This window comes from Lygodium microphyllum, chromosome 24 (genome assembly GCF_053477565.2).
Source record: "Lygodium microphyllum isolate KBCC chromosome 24, Lygodium_microphyllum_v1.1.10, whole genome shotgun sequence".
Classification (NCBI taxonomy): domain Eukaryota; kingdom Viridiplantae; phylum Streptophyta; class Polypodiopsida; order Schizaeales; family Lygodiaceae; genus Lygodium; species Lygodium microphyllum.
This window is the reverse complement of record NC_141158.1, coordinates 83,940,069-83,957,580: the sequence shown is the minus strand read 5'-3', so window position 1 is coordinate 83,957,580 and position 17,512 is coordinate 83,940,069. Positions and strand designations below refer to the sequence as shown.

Sequence of the window (17,512 nt, the reverse complement as noted above, 5' to 3'; positions counted from 1 at the left end):
GGATCCGTGTCTTTACATGAAGAAAGCCCATGATGGTTCTTTATTGATTTTGGTACTCTATGTGGATGATATGCTGATAGCAAGGAAAGCTCATGATGAGCTAGATGCTCTTAAGGCTCAGCTCAAGAAGAGCTTTGAGATGAAAGATTTGGGACAGGCCGCTCACATACTTGGTATATGCATTAGACGAGACAGGCATCAGGGACTTCTCTACTTGTCACAGAGGGAGTACATCCATAAAGTCCTTGAGCACTTCCGCATGCAGGACACAAAGCCTATTGGTTGTCCATTGCCTTCTTATGTGAAGGTATCACAGGCTGATTGTCCACAGATAGATGAGCAGAGGGCCGAGATGGCCAAGATTCCCTATGCATCCGCAGTGGGCAGTCTTATGTATGCCATGATCGCCACTCGTCCAGATATTGCCTTTGCAGTTGGTTTTGTGGCACGTTATATGGCTACACCTAGCAAGAAGCATTGGAATGCCGTGAAGGGTATCATGAGGTACCTGAAGGTCACTGCAGATATGTGCATATGCTATGGCAGCCAGGATACAGGAGTCATGGGGTACACTGACTCTGATTATGCAGGACATGCAAATAGTAGGAAGTCCACTTTCGGCTATGTATTCACCTATGTTGGAGGTGATGTTTCTTGGATGTCCAGGGTATAGAAATGCATAGCCCTTTCTACTACAGAGGCCGAGTATGTTGCAGCCCACTGAGGCTTGCAAGGATGTCATTTGGTTAGGTCATTTGGTTGCTGACCTTGGTATTGATGCTACCCCTACACTACATTCAGATTCTATGAGTGTTATTCACTTAGCTAAGAATCCGGTCTTCCATGTGAAGATGAAACACATTGAGGTGAGGTATCACTTCATACATGGGGTTGTTGAGGACAAGTCTGTTGACCTTGTCAAGATCTCAACTGACCAGAATCCTGCATATCTGCTCACAAAAAGCCTCTCTACAGTGTGCTTTGCCTTCCTTAGGAGGTTGATGGGCGTGGGATGAGATGATGTCTTTTCTCATCCTGTTGTACATGTTGTACTGTCTTTTTCTTTTTCTTTTCACTCCTTACTAGGGCATATTCGCCTTTAAGTGGGAGGTTGTTGGGGGTAAAGGCGCCTCCGCCTAGCCGCCCGTGTATTACTACACTGACAGTCATCGCCACTGCACACTGCAAGTGGCGGGCGCTCGTCACCGTCACTTTATTATTTATTCTTTTAGTGACAATTTGAATAAAGGAAGGCCCGGTCACACATTGTGACTGTTGGAGTTCCCATTTCTTGTCTCTCTCTTTCTTGCTCTTTCTCTCCCGCCATAGCTCTTGAGTGCAAGCTTCGATCCTTCTCACTCATGCAAACCAATGAAGGAGAAGACCCATCCATGGAATCTGAGATTGAGAGGGCATCAGCTCATGCCGCTCTCCATAAAAGGGGCCAAACTACCAATTTTCAGTGATCCAAACTCCATCAGACTACCAAGGTAAGAAATTCAAAACACTAATTGACTATGGCAGTATTCATTTTTTCATTTCACCAATTTGTGCAAGAAAGTTAGGAATAGCCATTGTAGTTGCACTTATCTTGCTTGTCGAATTAGAAAATGGGCGAGAAATTACTTGCACCAGACAAACTGCTAAGGTGAAATTTCTACTCAGAGAAGAGCCCACATCTGTTAAGTTCTGAGTAATGAGTCTAGGGGTCCATGAGTGTCTACTCGGGATGGATTGGCTAGTCCCCAACGATGCTCACATCCATTATGGGAAGGGTCAAATCTCATTTCAGAATCCTAAAGGTGAGTTAGTTACAACTCAAGAAGAAGCTAGTAAACCAAAGATCCAGCTAGCCAAGGCAACGTGAATAGCTCAAGGGATAAGGAAAGGATTACATATCTATATGATCAAGCTAAACAAGCTAGAATAGGTAGAGGATTCCAATGAAGAACCGTCATGGTTACAAGAGTACACAGATGTATTCCTGGAAGAATTGATAGAATTACCACTGCCTAGGGAAGCGGATCATGAGATTAATTTGATGCTAGGTGTTGCACAAGCTGCAAAAAGGCCCTACAAGATGTCTATTCCTAAAGCTATCGAGTTAAAAGAACAACTCAAACAGCTATTGGACCAAGGGTACATATGCCCCAATAGTTCTCTTTGGGGGGCTCTAGTCTTGTTCCAGAAGAAGAAGGATGGTACACTTCGCCTTTGCACCAATTATAGAGGCTTGAACCAAGTAACAATAAAAAATAAGTATCTTATCTCAAGGATAGACGAGTTACTTGATCGATTGCAGGGAGAAAAAATCTTCTCCAAAATTGAATTGAGATCAAGATACTACTAGATCCACGTCTTCAGTACAGCCTATCACCCTCAAACTGATGGCCAAACGGAGAGAGTTAACTATGTCATTGAAGATATTCTTAGAGCATATTGCTACTATGAACCCAAGAAATGGATCCAATATCTACCATTGGTAGAGTTTTCCTATAATACTTCTTACACCAGTAAAGCATTCAAATGACATCTTTTCAAGCATTGTGTAAGAGAGGGGGGACTTAGTAATGGGGAAATACTAGCTACATTGGTTGGTATATAAGGTGAGAGAGACTTAATTTTTCATTATCAGATAATAATACAAGTCTTCTTTCTCCTTCACCTTGCTCTCCAAGCTTCCATGTCTTCTCTCTCTCTCTCTTCCTATCTTTCTCTCTCCCTTTCTAATATTTCTCTCCTCATACCAATATTTCTCTCTCTTTTGCTCTTCTTCTTCTTCTCTGCAGTCTTCTCTCTCTTGTTTCTCTCTCCCAGTCCCCCTCCTTGAAAATTGGTATCAGAGCATAGGTTCTTAGTCCCAGTTAGTCCTTCATTTTACCCAGTTACAACTTTCTAGTCACATGAAATTTTGAGTCACAAGTACACAAGTACAGGGAGTAATAGCGGAGCTCTCAAAGATTTCTGGACCACAAGGACTACATGTAGGAGCATTAATGGCGGCTTGGACCAAGTTTGGAGGAAGGAAGACTGGATTTGGCAACTCATGGTCATTTTTGGCCCATTTTGAAGGTAAACTCTTAGTAACTGTGGTCACAAGAGTTAGAAGAAAGTCTAGTTGGGGTTACTTTTTAGGGAGGGTCTTCTCTCTCCTCATTTCTCAAGCTTCTTGCAAGCTTCCATGGAGGTAATCAGCCCCAAATCTTGCTCCCTTATCTTTCATGGAGTGTCAGTCTTCTTCCCCCCTCCAGCAGCCCTGTAAAATCTGGCACAAATTTTGGACTGAAAACTGTGAGCAATGATCATCATATTGAGCTTCTTCCTCATCTTGGCTCTCATTTCCAGCTTCTAGCAGGTCATTTGGACAAGGTTGAAGCCTTTTTCTCCACCTTCTTGGCCATTCTTGGCTTCCCAAAACCCTAGTCACATGCAGTCCATGGCAGCCATGAAAGCTTGGCATCAAGCTCAAGAATCTTGAAGATTTTGGTCTTTTCTTGGTCCTGGGGTTTCACTCTTCAAGCCTAGCTCAAGATTTGGCCACCAAGAAGCACAGGAAAAGATTAGAAGCAAGATTTGAAGACATGCATTTGTGGGCAGCCATGGCTATGGAAGTAGAGCTTCAATTTCAGCAAGAGCTCTTCATGGAAAGGTCTTGAGTCATCCTATCTCCAAGCTATAGCCAAATTGGAGATCATTCTCAAGATTTGAAGGCTTCTTGGAAGCAAGAAGGCATTATGGAGTGCCCATTTGGAAGGAATCCTTCTCTTGATCAGTCTATGCAAGCAATGCCCTTCCCCCATGGAAGAATCCTTCTCCCCCAAGCTTGAATTCATCTCTTCTTGACGGAGCATAACCATTTTGGAGCTATGGAGCATGCGGGATCAAATTGGAGCTCTCATGAAGGACTGAAGTGGCATTAGTGGCTGCAATCTTCATCAAACAACACAAGGTAACCGATTCTTAGCTCTCATTCTCTCCCATTAAGCCTCTTGTTAAATCCTATCCACTTGTTTGAGAGGATGCATTGGAATGTATTTTATTCATGCTGAAGCTTCATTGAGATTATATTTTTTGCTTACCCATAACCCGTTTGGCTTCTTGTGAATTGGCTGAGCCAAGAATTGATTAATAAATCCATTGTATAAGGGTGAGTTGGCAGTGAGTCACTGCCGGTAAGCTCTCTATCCCTATTCCCAATTCCAGTTCCATGCACTTCATGAAAAGCCCAAAATTTCCATTCCTAAAATGCATCTCATGCTCGGTGTTTAATTAATAAATGTCTACCATGTATATTCCGGGTGAGGAAAAGCCCGATGCCAGGCGAGGTGGCAAGACAAAAGAGGGGTGACCCCCCCTTGCCATCAAAGATCCTGAAGGGGTGCATAACCTAGCTCAGGGGAAACTTTGCCCACCGGTGATCCGGAGCCCAAAACTCGTTTGCAGGTGCATGTATTTCTTGGGAAATTGAGAAATTGACTTGACATGATGGAAATTTTGATGACTATGGCATGACACACTCTTGTGTGCATGGGATGTATGGTTGTACTTCAACAAATGTATCTTTAGATACACATGCAGCTATGTATGTAGTGATTTATGGGAATGTATTGCTTCACTTGAATTGAAGATAGATATATGTATCATGGGATACACCTATGCAATCATATATGCAGTAAGGGCAGTGGTTATGCATGTATGAGAGCCTATCTTGTTGGATATGGTCATGGGAATTCTTACTCTTATGCTCAATAATGTTGAAGTGATGCCAAACATGCTAAGGGATGCTAAAGTGATGTATGATGCCAAGCAAATAGTGAATCCCATAGTGCAATAGAAGGGGAACCCAATTTCAACCCTCTTGTGACTGTTTTAGGGTGCTGTAGAGAAATTGCTTGCATTTGCAGATGTGTTGCCACTCCCAAGAATTGAGGTGCTGACCTTGGAGAGTACCCTCAGGCCTTTCCAAAAACCCCGCTCAGTTTTGGATACCCACTTGGAGCATACCAAATATCTACAGCCCAAAACATGCATTTCCTAGGTATGGACAAGGTGCTGGACTCCACAAAACAATCCCACATTTTTTATTACAAATTTTTTTGTATAAAACCTGGGAGCCCATGCCTATGCTCATCTCAAAGAGGGCATCGCTACCTCCGTTTTGAACAAAAAAGTAGGTCAATTTCTAGCTCTAGTCATATCCAAAACAGTGACAGGTGGTCTCACGGGACTGCAACTAGACATGGCGGGTAACAGAGGAAAAACAAAGCAAATGAAGATGTTGAGCAACAGATAAGGGATGCGTGCACCCTAAGGGATGACACCAACTTTGAGGTTGAAGAGGAAGACCTCTCTCACTCCATGGGAAGTCTTAGTGCACTCAATCATACCCTCAATTCACACGAGACTAGACATGCAGAGAGGCATAGGGAAGTAATGGAAGGTCAAGCTCAAATGGTGACGGAGATGCGCCAAATGACCTCTACCATGGAAGCACTTGTAGCCAAGTTCTCAATGTGGATGGATTCCCAAATGAAAGGCAAGGAAAAGAGGATAGACCAAGCATGCAAGCTGAAAGAGTGACCATCCCATCCGTGAATGCAGCCTATGCAAGTACCCAAGGTATTTTGGGAAGAACGGGCATTCCCAACATCAGCTTTGAGCAAGGAGAGCCCTCACAAAGGCATGAGGAGCCCATAAACAATGGGATGAGGAGTAACTCTCAGCCACCATCTGCGCCCATGCCACCTATGCGTGCTCAGCCGTCTTTTGGAAGGAATCACTCAAATAATGGGTGATTTCTTGGCAGCCCAATGAATCATCCCCACTTTGGGTATATGGGACAGCCCCCCAACCATGAAAGGGAGTTGAGAGAAAAAATCATTTTCTCAAAGTTCAATGGCCAGTCATCCTCCCTGGCTAAATTAGAAGAATGGCTCTCAAAGCTTGAAGACTACTTTGACATAATGCCAAGAAATGATGATCAAAAGATACACTTTAGAGGGCTTTGCCCACATGTGGTGGTGGTATATAAAGAGGGAAAATCAGCAACTTGTTGACACTTGGGATGCATTCAAAGCTCTTATGATTCAAGTCTTTGTATCTCTGATTGAGAAGGAAAGCTTGCAAGGCAATGGTATGGCTTAGAGCAACGTGGGATGACGGTGCGTGACTACACAAACCAATTCCTCAATCTCACAATGTATGTTGAGTCCATTAGTGAAGATGCAAAGCTTCACAAGTACATTTATGGCTTGGATCCCCAACTCTCGGCTGATGTTTTAGCCCAAAGTCCATCAGATATGTTCAAAGCTGTAATGAAGGAGACCTAGGAGAGAGAAGAAGAGAGATAAAGACTGCAAGAAGAGAGAGAAAGAGGGTGACGAGGAGAGAGAGAATAGGAGTAGAGAGAGAAAGACAAGAAGAGGAGAGAGAAATGGCTGGCAGCCATGGAAGGACAGGGAAGAAGGTGAAGAAGGTGAAAGGACAGATGTATATTTATCAAATGGTGCCTATGCAGTGTCCCTTACACCTTTTATACTTAGGTCAACTTGACCTAAGTATTTCCCCTCCATTACAATCCATCCCCACTCAAAATGAAGTTTTTGTCCTCAAAAACAAAGATCAGACTTATTGGTATAGCAAAGTAGTGGGTTGCAGAGTATTACTCTGTACAACATTACAAGTGGCAAAAGATAGTAGGGGGGGTTCTTGGCATAGACCCAGTAAAAGATTACCTAATATTCAAGAGTAGTACTAGTCTATGCAGAGGGTCAAGGTCAGCCTGTAGCCACCCGGATCAAAAGGGAAAGTGGTATCGCTACCATGCATTAGATCAGCTTCCATAAGGTCAAAGTCAAGTACAACTAGAAGCATGATCAGCATGGTGGTATTCGCTAGCTCTTCCATAAGCCTCTCAAGCATCACCATGCTCTGTATGACTGAAGCATATGAGGCTGAAATCACCATTGCATGGACTGCATCAACCCCTAAGTGTTGTATATTCATGGACCCTGCATTCTTAGTGATGTCCAAGCATTTAAACTACAGGTTTGTGGATTGAAGGGGCTCCCGCATGGGATCATGATCATCCAAATCCACATGCTACCCATGATCTTCAACAAGATCTTCTCCATCCTTTGCATCATAATACTCTAATACTAAGAGTATTTTGGCAGTCTTTGCCCTGCATGTGGCTTGATGATTATAAGATATTGTCCTAGCACATCAATAGCATAAGCCCGCAGCATGCAATTCCTGTATCGTATCACTAGTAAGGTGTCTAATGCATTTAGCCTTAGATAGCAATTTATACACCTGCTCATCACCATCGGTCAGCTCAGTAATAGTTCTGACATGTTGCTCATAGTCATCTTGGTGCTCATGTACAACAGATGGCTGTCCATGCTCATGACCATAATGCTCATGCTGTCCATATGGATGGTCATACCAATGTGGCTGCTGCTCATAATGATATTCATGCTGTCCATACTGCATATGGTGATAATAGCCATGCTGCGCATCAGAGGGACAATTTGGTTGAGCATATGCATTTGCTTCCACTGATGTTTGCTGCACACATACATAAGCATGCTGCTCATATACAACAGATGGTTGTCCAGGCTCATGACCATAATGCTCATGCTGTCCATATGGATGGTCCATAATCTCTATGAGAATGCATGTCACAAAAATGTTCATGCTGCTTCCCAAATACATCTATTTGCTGTTGCCTACTACCAAAACTTTGGTCATATTGTTGCCCATAAACATGCAGCCCAAGATTACATGATGACTGTCCAACATGACTATAACAGTGTCCTTGCATCCTAGGCTGACCATAAGTATGATGATTGGCAAGTCCATGAGCATAGGTATTGGCATGATGTCGGTCATAATCACTTGCTTGCCACTCCTGCATTGCATCAAGGTCTCCATGAGGCAACTGCCCATATGGTTGCGTGGCGTAAGAATCTCCATATGCATGATGTTGACCAATGCTGTATGAGCTACAATATACATGTCCATGATCATGACTTGCATAAAAACTGTATTGCTGCATAAAGGAGTGCTTGTAAGCGTAACCATGCTTTCCATAATGGCCATAATCATGCTGCCCATGATAGCCATACTGCTGATCAAATCCATTGGAGTATGATCCACCCTGGATCATAGCAGCGCCATCAATCATCCTTGAAGTGAGATCCCTTTTAGGGTGCAGTATACCATGGCCTTCCATTCTCTGTAAAACATGATTGCCCTGCCGGCATGGCAGAACTGGACCATCCATCTTGAAACCACCAAGGTTGATCAATTCCCTGCAGTTTTCCACAGCATGGAAATACTCTCTGCTAGACTAATCACCCAGTTGTGATTATAGCACATATTCTATCACACCAGCTTCACTAGAAGCAACTACTGCTACTCCCTTCCAAGCCAACAAAATTTTGCTTGCACTCAAATCATGTGCCAAGATTTGACAGAAGATGCCCAACTCTAAGAAGATTGAGTACTTCACATAAAATTGCACTCCCTCCTCAGGGATAGTGAAGACAATGGTCCCATTTTCCGTTTGGCAACGAATTTGACAGTGATCTCATCTGCATCTTTGGGGTTTTGCCACTTCTAAGGGCAATGAAAATGTAACTAATGAATTGAACACCAGCCAGCCTGCAAGGAAAACAAGGATATGTTGGTCTCTTGAAGACCCTATCAATCTGTCCACTTGCAAGCTTCTCCCTGAAATGATGATGGATGGTGGGCAGCAGCAAAGGCTTTCTCAAGCTGACATTTTGAACACAACTGAATTCCCAGACTTGGAAATTCCCTCTCAAAACAAGCAACTAATTTCTATGTATCTTGACATGGCAGTTGCACATGGCAAAAGTGGTTATTCTGAAACTAATGGTGTAACTGTTCATTGTCCTGGAAATGTTGCTGCTAATGAGGATGGAAAAGTTTTGTAAAGTGACGTCTCAAATGGGCCATCCTTTTTGTAGGTGAAATTCTCTTCAGCTGTTACAGTGGCTATCCTCCTGTTGGATCAGTGAAGTACCTTCCTCAGTTTAAACTAGGCACAACTGTTGGTAATGCCCCTCATGCAGTGGTGACCAACTGTAACTGTAGGGAGTGCTTCAGGCTATGATGATATGGTTGGCATCTTTGTGTTCACAATGTCCTCAAAGAGGCTAGATGAGAAATTCAACTTAGTGAGAGTTTGTGGTAGTAGAATTGTGCATGGTTAATGAGCAATTCTAGCAGACCATGAACTCTAAAATGGCTACTGATGAATTTATTGCATGTTGCAGAGATCGTTGCTGGGTGCTGATGTTAATGGCACAGTGGAGCTTGTGCCTATTTTTACATTGGCACCTCTGGATCTTGTACCAGATCTTCCCACTGTACCAGAGCACTGCTGTTACCAATAGACCGGAGCCTTCGCCCATCCATTGATCTCCAGAGCAGCTAGACACATGGGCATTAGTTGGCCACTTCTTCCTTTTGGGCCTCACAGGAGTCTTCCTCAGTCAGGCGTTCTTCTTAAAAGATCTGTCCTACACCTCCCAACCTTTGCAGTCGCGATCCAGAACTCGATCCCTACAATCACATTCATAATTGCAGCTGCATTTGGCCAAGAGAAGGTGCATATCAAGAGGCTGGATGGGCAGGCCAAGGTATTGGGCACTGTTCTGTGTGTGATTGGGGCCACTGTTATGGTGTTTTACAAAGGACCAACAGTCATCAAAGTGGAGCAGGACAGCACTCTGAATGATCCGAGCTCATTAGCCATGAAAAGCTTTTGGGAGATGGCCCTAGGCAACCATGGTATTTTCTCAATCCAAGAGGGGGGGGCTTAATGGGAATGAAGAGCTGGCAGCTGGGGGATTTTTTTTACCTTGTTGGCATGTGCATTTCCTTCTCATTCTGGCTTGTCATCCAGAGCCCTGTAATCAAGCAATACCCAGCGAGGCTGTCAGTGACTACGTTCATAAGTCTGTGGGGGACGCTGCAACTCTTGGTGTTGGCTCTGTTTGAGGAGAGAGATCCATCAAAATGGGTTCTCACTTGGGGCTCTGAGCTGTTCAAAGTTCTGTATGCTAGGCTTGTGGTGTCTGGCTTGGTCCTCTCCGTCCAAATGTGGTGTGTGTAGAAAGGAGGCTGGATGGATTCTTGATCTAAAGCAAAAGCTTAGATCTATAGCATACACAATCATGTCTTGTGGTTGATTGGATCGTGTTCTGTCTGTCCATGAATTTCAACTGTACAGCCATAGAATTGCACTTGAAGCTTGGTCTTAGCTATAGAACTTTACTCCAGAATTGGGTATAATTCGAGCACAATTTGTTCCATTGCCTTTGAAGAATACAGCAAAGCCTTCATTTTGCAAATTTTCACCATAGCTGCGAGCTTCTTTCACCCCCATGTTTTGCCCTCTTCTCTTATCCTCTCTTATACACCTTCTCTTCCCGTTCTTCTCTGTGTTGTTGTCTAATTCCTTTGTATCCTCGCTCATTCATATTTCTCGTGCCATCTTTCTTTTCTCCATTCCTTATCTGCAGGTTTTTGACCCTTCTGCCTGATTCCATTCTTTTTCGATCTGCTTCCCTTAAACTGCTCGACAAGTTTGCAACCTTGTGTATTGTTGTGCTAGGGTTCCATCTAACGGACTGAGGAGAGGTACAGGGATACCACGGTGTTGAAAGGAGAGGTTACACGTGGCAAAGAGGAGGAGCGCATCGGTTAAACCATCCCTTCTGCCTAGGAGCGGTAGGCGAGAGCAGTGCCTTATCAGGTCAGGTTTGCCACAGCCTAGAATCATGGATGAAGTTGCTGAAGACTGGGATAATTGCTGCCCACTATGCATGGAGGAGATGGATTCAACTGACAGATAGTTGAAACCATGTCACTGTGGTTATCAGGTCTGTGTGTGGTGCTGGAATCAAATAATGGAAATGGCTAAAGGACAAGGCAACTAGATCGATGCCATGTTCTGGGAGTTCATGTGCTGGAACTCCAGAACCAGACACTCCCTCATCATGCTGAAAAGAAGCAGTTCATGGAAAAGAAGCAAAACAACCTACTACAAATAGTGTAGCTTTGCTGCCAACACCACATGGTACTCCATCACTGCTTCATTCAACTCCTATCCCTATTGTACCTCAAAGTTGAAAACAAGCTATCATTTTTGTCTCCTTGCCTCTAGATTTGGCCAATCCTCCTACCATAGCTCCTCTGTGTCTTCCAAGAAAGCTGCCATCTATGCCTGTGTACCTGAAAAGTAGGGTTTATTGTTGGAAGATGAGACTAGATTTGAGGGAAAGGAGAGAGAAAGGAAGGATCTAAAAACTAAGATCTGATACCAACTGTAATGAAGGAGACCTAGGAGAGAGAAGAAGAGAGATAAAGACTACAAGAAGAGAGAGAAAGAGGGTGACGAGGAGAGAGAGAGACTAGGAGTAGAGAGAGAAAGACAAGAAGAGGAGAGAGAAATGGCTGGCAGCCATGGAAGGATAGGGAAGAAGGTGAAGAAGGTGAAAGGATAGATGTATATTTATCAAATGGTGTCTATACAGTGTCCCTTACACCTTTTATACTTAGGTCAACTTGACCTAAGTATTTCCCCTCCATTACAAAAGCTATTGAGTTGGCTGAGAGGTACTCTCGTAAGTACTGCCGATATGCTTCATTTCAGCATGGACAGCAAAGAGGGGTGCCTCAGCCACTGTTTGGGTAGCAAAGAGGACCTACGTAGTCACATTTTGGGCAACAAAGAAGTGCTGTAAGGCCCGGGCAGTTTGGGGTAGGTTATGGTGGTGGAAATATGCCGTTCAGCACCCCAAAGATCCCCACATACCCCACCTTTAATGCATCTAGGCAAAACAGTAAATCCAGGACTGCAAACCAAGGAAGAGCTGAAAATAGACAAGGGGACAGCAGGGGTAAAAATGCTTCACCTTTTGGTGGTCAATGCTCTATTCCGATGGACCTCTACAAAGAGAGGAAAGAAAAAGGACTTTGCTTTAGATGCGGGGAAAAGTATACAGTCGAGCATGCATCTAAATGTGCTTATAGGAATGCAAAAGCAAGGGTACATAGCATGTTAGTCTTTGATAAATCTGATGAGGATCATGAGGATGCAAGTGCCTTTGCAATCACGGCAAAAAATGATGAGGTTGAATAGGAATGTGGGCAAGAAGAATACTTTGACCCAGCTGACACCTTTCCATTTGACCCCGGAGGTCATGTAGATGTAAATATGGGTGATAAGAATGGTTCACATGCTATTGCCACTATTTGTACTATCTCCCTGGATGCTTGGACAGGATCTAAGAGCCCCAACACTCTTCGTCTTCAAGGCAAGTTTCACGAGAAAGATGTATTTGTCTTGGTAGATAGTGGTAGCACACAATTTCATAAATAGAGCAGTCATGGACAGGCTGAAATGTTTTGTCTCTGATTTACAGCAACCAATGAGGGTGCAAGTGGCCAATGGGAGTGAGGAAATTAGTACTCATGTATGCCCAGATGTACCTATTAAGCTTGCTGAAAATTATGAGAAAAAAGTGGATTTGATTGCACTCAATATGGGGCCGATAGACATTATGTTGGGCTGCGATTGACTGAAAACTTTGGGCACCATTTCCATGGATTTTTCATTGCTGTACATGCAGTTTTTCACGGCTGGACAGCTTGTTCACCTGCAGGGAATTATAAACAACAGTGAATTTAGAAAGAAATGCTCCCAGATTTTTGTGCTACAATTAAACAAGGAAAATGCAGACATGTCCCGAAAAATGCATGATAATTCAGCCCTTAAGGCTCTACTTGCAGAGTATGGTGACTTGTTTCAGTTACCTACAACATTACCTCCCAAGAGAGCGGTTGATCATCCCATTGATTTGGAACCCCACTCCAAGCCGGTTAATAAACCCCCTTACAGGTTATCCAAATGTGAAAGAGAAGAAGTGGCCAAGCAGGTCAAGGATTTAGTAGGTATGGGACTCATTGAGCCTAGCTCATCCCCTTTTGCATCACCTGTCTTGTTGGTCAAAAAGAAAGATGGCACTTTCAGGATGTGCATTGATTACAGAGATCTGAATAAGATCACTATCAAGAATAGATACCCTATTCCTAGGGTGGACGGCCTATTAGATGAGTTGAAGGGAGCTAAGTATTTCACAAAGATTGATTTGAGATCCGGCTACCATCAGATACACATGCGTGAAGGGGATGAGATATAGACTGCATTCAGGGCTGATCGTGGGCTCTATCACTTCTTGGTCATGCCCTTTGGCTTGACTAATGCACCAGCCATGTTTCAGAGCCTCATGAACAAAATTCTTCAGCCTTACTTATTCAAATTTGTATTGGTATTTTTCGATAACATCCTCATTTATAGTCGCTCAAAGGAAGCTCACCTTATGCACATGAGGCAGATATTTGATATACTTAGATAGCATAGACTCTTTGTTAAGGAGAAAAAGTGTTCGTTCATGCAGACTGAGGTTGAGTACTTGGGACACATTGTCAGTGAGGCAGGTATTAGAGCTAACCCAAAGAAAGTACAGTGTGTTAGAGATTGGCCCACACTTGCAAATACTACCTCCTTGAGAGGATTCTTAGGTCTCTCCTCATTTTACCGTAGATTCATTTGGCATTATGCCACTATTGTAGCCCCTCTCACTGATAGGCTGAAGAAAGAAGCATTTTTCTGGGGTGCATTGGAAGATAAAATCTTTAATCAGCTGAAAGATTTGCTTACTTCAGCCCCTATCTTGGTATGCCCTGATTTTTCTAGGGAATTCACCATTCAGTGTGATGCCATTGGGAGAGGAATTGGTGCAGTCTTGTTGTAAGAACATGGGGTGATAGCTTTTGAGAGCCGAAAGCTGGCTAAAAATGAGAGGATTATGAATATCTATGATCAGGAAATGCTGGCCATCCTTCATGCCATCAAGAAATGGCATCATTATTTGTATGGCAGCCGGTTTAGAGTGAAAAGCGACCATAGAGTACTCAAGTACTTCTTGTCTCAGTCAAATCTGACTCCGAAGCAGAGGAGATGGGTAGCCACCTTACAGAACTATGACTTTGATATCACCCACACTCGTGGGAAGGACAATATAGTGGCTGATTCCCTATCTAGGATGTGGGCATGTAAAGTCTCTGCTATCATGGAGTTACACAGTGATTGGATACATGAGCTTCAGGAGGCTTACTTGTTAGATGCTGATTTCAGTAATGTATTTTAGAAATTACAGCAAGGACAATGTGTGGAAAACTCTTAGTATCAACTGAAAAATGGGCTTTTATGGTATAATGGCCGAATTGCCATCCCTTATGCTTCCCCATTCAAGCAGAAAATCATGCAGGAGATGGATTCATCTCCTATAGCTGGTCATTTGGGAGTCTTTAAGACCTATGACAAAATTGCTAAAAGCTTTTACTGGAAGGGCCTTTGGAGAGATGTGAAAGACTTTGTCTTGGGCTGCATGCCTTGTCAGCAAAATAAGAACAACACCTTAAAACCAGCTGGTTTACTTCAGCCATTGCCTTTGCCTGAAGGCAAGTGGACACACATCACTATGGACTTCATTACTGGCCTATCAGTGACCAAGAAAGGTTGGGACAACATCTATGTAGTTGTGGATAGACTCACAAAGGTAGCCCATTTCATTCCCACAAAGACTCAATATAATGCTTCTCAAGTAGCCAACCGATTCATGAAATATGTTTTCAAATTACATGGCTTACCATAGGTCATTGTGCATGATCGAGATGCTAAGTTTATGAGTAACTTTTGGCGGGTAGTTTTTAGCTCTATGGGCACTTAGTTAGCCCCTTCCACTGCTTACCATCCACAGACAGATGGTCAGATAGAAAGGGTTAACAAATGGCTGGAAACTTACTTGAGGCATTTCTGTCATGATGTGCAGCATGCTTGGGACTCATGGTTGCATTTGGCTGAGTTTTCCTATAATAACTCTACACATGCTAGCATTGGAGTTTCACCTTTTGAGGCCTTGTATGGCTACAAGGCTCGGGGGGTTCACTATATATATTTTTGTATATAACATACGTTCGTGGCCTATTTATAAATATCCTAATCTGTGAATTTTTCTTGAATATAACACAACACTTTTCTATTCAATCTGTAAGTAACCCCTTTATATGACACCCTTCTGTATGTTAAAAATGTATAAAAATGGTGTTTTAAAAACCCTTATTTTGAACTCACGTTACATATATATATATATTCATGAGTGACCCCCCCTGAGCTACAAGGTGCCCCTTCCTGTGGTTATCTTCAATGATAAAATAAATCCACAAAGCAAGGAAGAATTGGATAGAATGCAGGCCTTACTTCAGCAGTGTAAAGCTAACTTGAAGAGAGCTCAAGATCAAATGAAGCTTTATGCTGATGACAAAAGACGGGATGTGGAGTTCCAAGAAGGGGATTTGGTGCTCTTGAAAGTGCCTAAGTCTAGATATGCCTCCCTTAAAGATGGGTCCAGCAATAAGTTGGCACACAGGTTCTATGGACCATACCGGATTATCAAGAGAGTGGGAGACTTGGTATATCGATTAGCATTACTCCCATCTATGAAGATCCATAATGTTTTCCATGTGAGTCAAAAGCCCTTCATTGGCTTAGCAGTGGACTATTTGAGGAACTCCCACCGATAGATGAAGAAGGCATCATTCAATACATACCCGAAAAAGTCATAGGACAAAAGGAAAAGAGGCTTCGCTCTCGCTCGATCATGGAATACTTGATTAAGTGGCAATGTTTACCACTCGATGAAGCTTCTTGGAGGCCAGCTTCAGTTTTGGAAGAGTTCCCATACCTTTTAGAAGCAGATTTGGCTGAAATCTAGCTAACTATGGCCCAGTTTTCTCCTAGACTGACTACAGACAACACTCTATTTTAAAGCAGATTTTATTCTGCACTATGGACAACAATGCACACCATACATGGGCTGAAAGTACTTCTCGAGAGCTCCACTTTGATGTATAGCATACCCCGTTTGGAGCCTCTCATAGAAAGTTATCACAAATTCACTACAACAGGGTCCTGTAGTAAACATCATGCTATCCACGGTCTGCAGCCTGCATTTACTCCAAATATTTGTGTTAAAACTCATGTTTATAACTCCCCAATAAGGCCCATGTATCATATATACCCCATGACCTATCATACACAATAATACCTCTGCATTCATTAGTATACCCTTGTAATAATGCAGCGGAGTAGTACTCTAATCGGCCCCTCCCAGTTACCACATGTGCCCAAATTGTTTTTGAGGGCAAAAACCTTCGAGTGGGGATGGAATGTAAGAGAGGAGGGACTTAATAACGGGGCAATACTAGCTATATTGGCTAGTATATAAGGTGAGAGAGACTTAATTTTTCATTATCAGATAATAATACGAGTCTTCTTTTTCCTTCACCTTGCTCTCCAAGCTTCCATGTCTTCTCTCTCTCTCTTCCTGTCTTTCTCTCTCCTCGTACCTATCTTTCTCTCTCTTATGCTCTTCTTCTTCTTCTTCTATGCAGTCTTCTCTCTCTTCTTTCTCTCTCCCAGTCCCTCTCCTTGACACGTTGTATGGGCATGACTGCTATAATCCATTGAATTTTTTAGATCCTACTTTAAGGGTAGAGGCTTCCAAGAACATGCTAGAGGAAATGGATGAGAAGGTCAAGGCTATCATATAAGACATTAAAGCTGCCAAGGATACACAGAAAGCTTGTGCAGATCTGAATAGACAAGAGCGGCTCTTCAAAGAAGGAGATATGGTTTTTATTTGTGTACAACCCAAGAAGAGCTCCTTATCATTGGGAGAGTTTAAAAAGCTACGTCCAAGGTATTGTGGGCCGTACAAGATCCTCAAGTGCCTAGGGCCCAATGCCTATAAAATCCAACTTCCTGAGAATGTAAAGGTTCACAATGTATATCATATTAGCCTCTTAAAGAAATACATATCCAATCCTAGCCATGTACTCAATGATCAACAAGTTGTAATGCCAAGCCAAGGAGCCCTTGAGCTCTGGCCTGATAGAATCCTTGACATTCAAGAGAAGCGATTGAGGAGTAGAACTCTCAAAGAGTACCTCATCCAGTGGAAGGACTATCCAGAAGAAGATGCCACATGGATTGATGAGAGTACTCTTAACCAACAATACCCCCAATTCCTTTCGAGATGAGGACATCTTGATCCCTTAAGGGGAAAAGGATGTAATAACCCCCCCCTTTCGTATCCCATAGGACCCCCCCTAAATAATTAAATTTATTTTAATTTTTTTTCACTCCCCCCCTTTTTGATGCTACCAACTAGTGGGAGGGAGGGGAAGTAGAAGATGACGATAAGGATGAAGATGATGATGAGGACGAGGGGCACACATGTGCCACCTCCCTCCCCCTCCCCACTATCCCTCCCCCCCCCCCCCCCCCCCCCCCAGCTCGCAATGGAAACTTGCATGGTGGCAGACCATTCTGGATCCCCTAGGTGGAGGG

At 43.2% G+C, this 17,512-nt stretch overlaps 1 pseudogene; it reads left to right on the top strand.

Moving 5' to 3' along the window:
* Positions 1-8,741: 8,741 nt before the first annotated feature.
* On the top strand, positions 8,742-10,171 carry LOC148015304 (protein WALLS ARE THIN 1-like; annotated as a pseudogene).
* Positions 10,172-17,512: the final 7,341 nt, after the last annotated feature.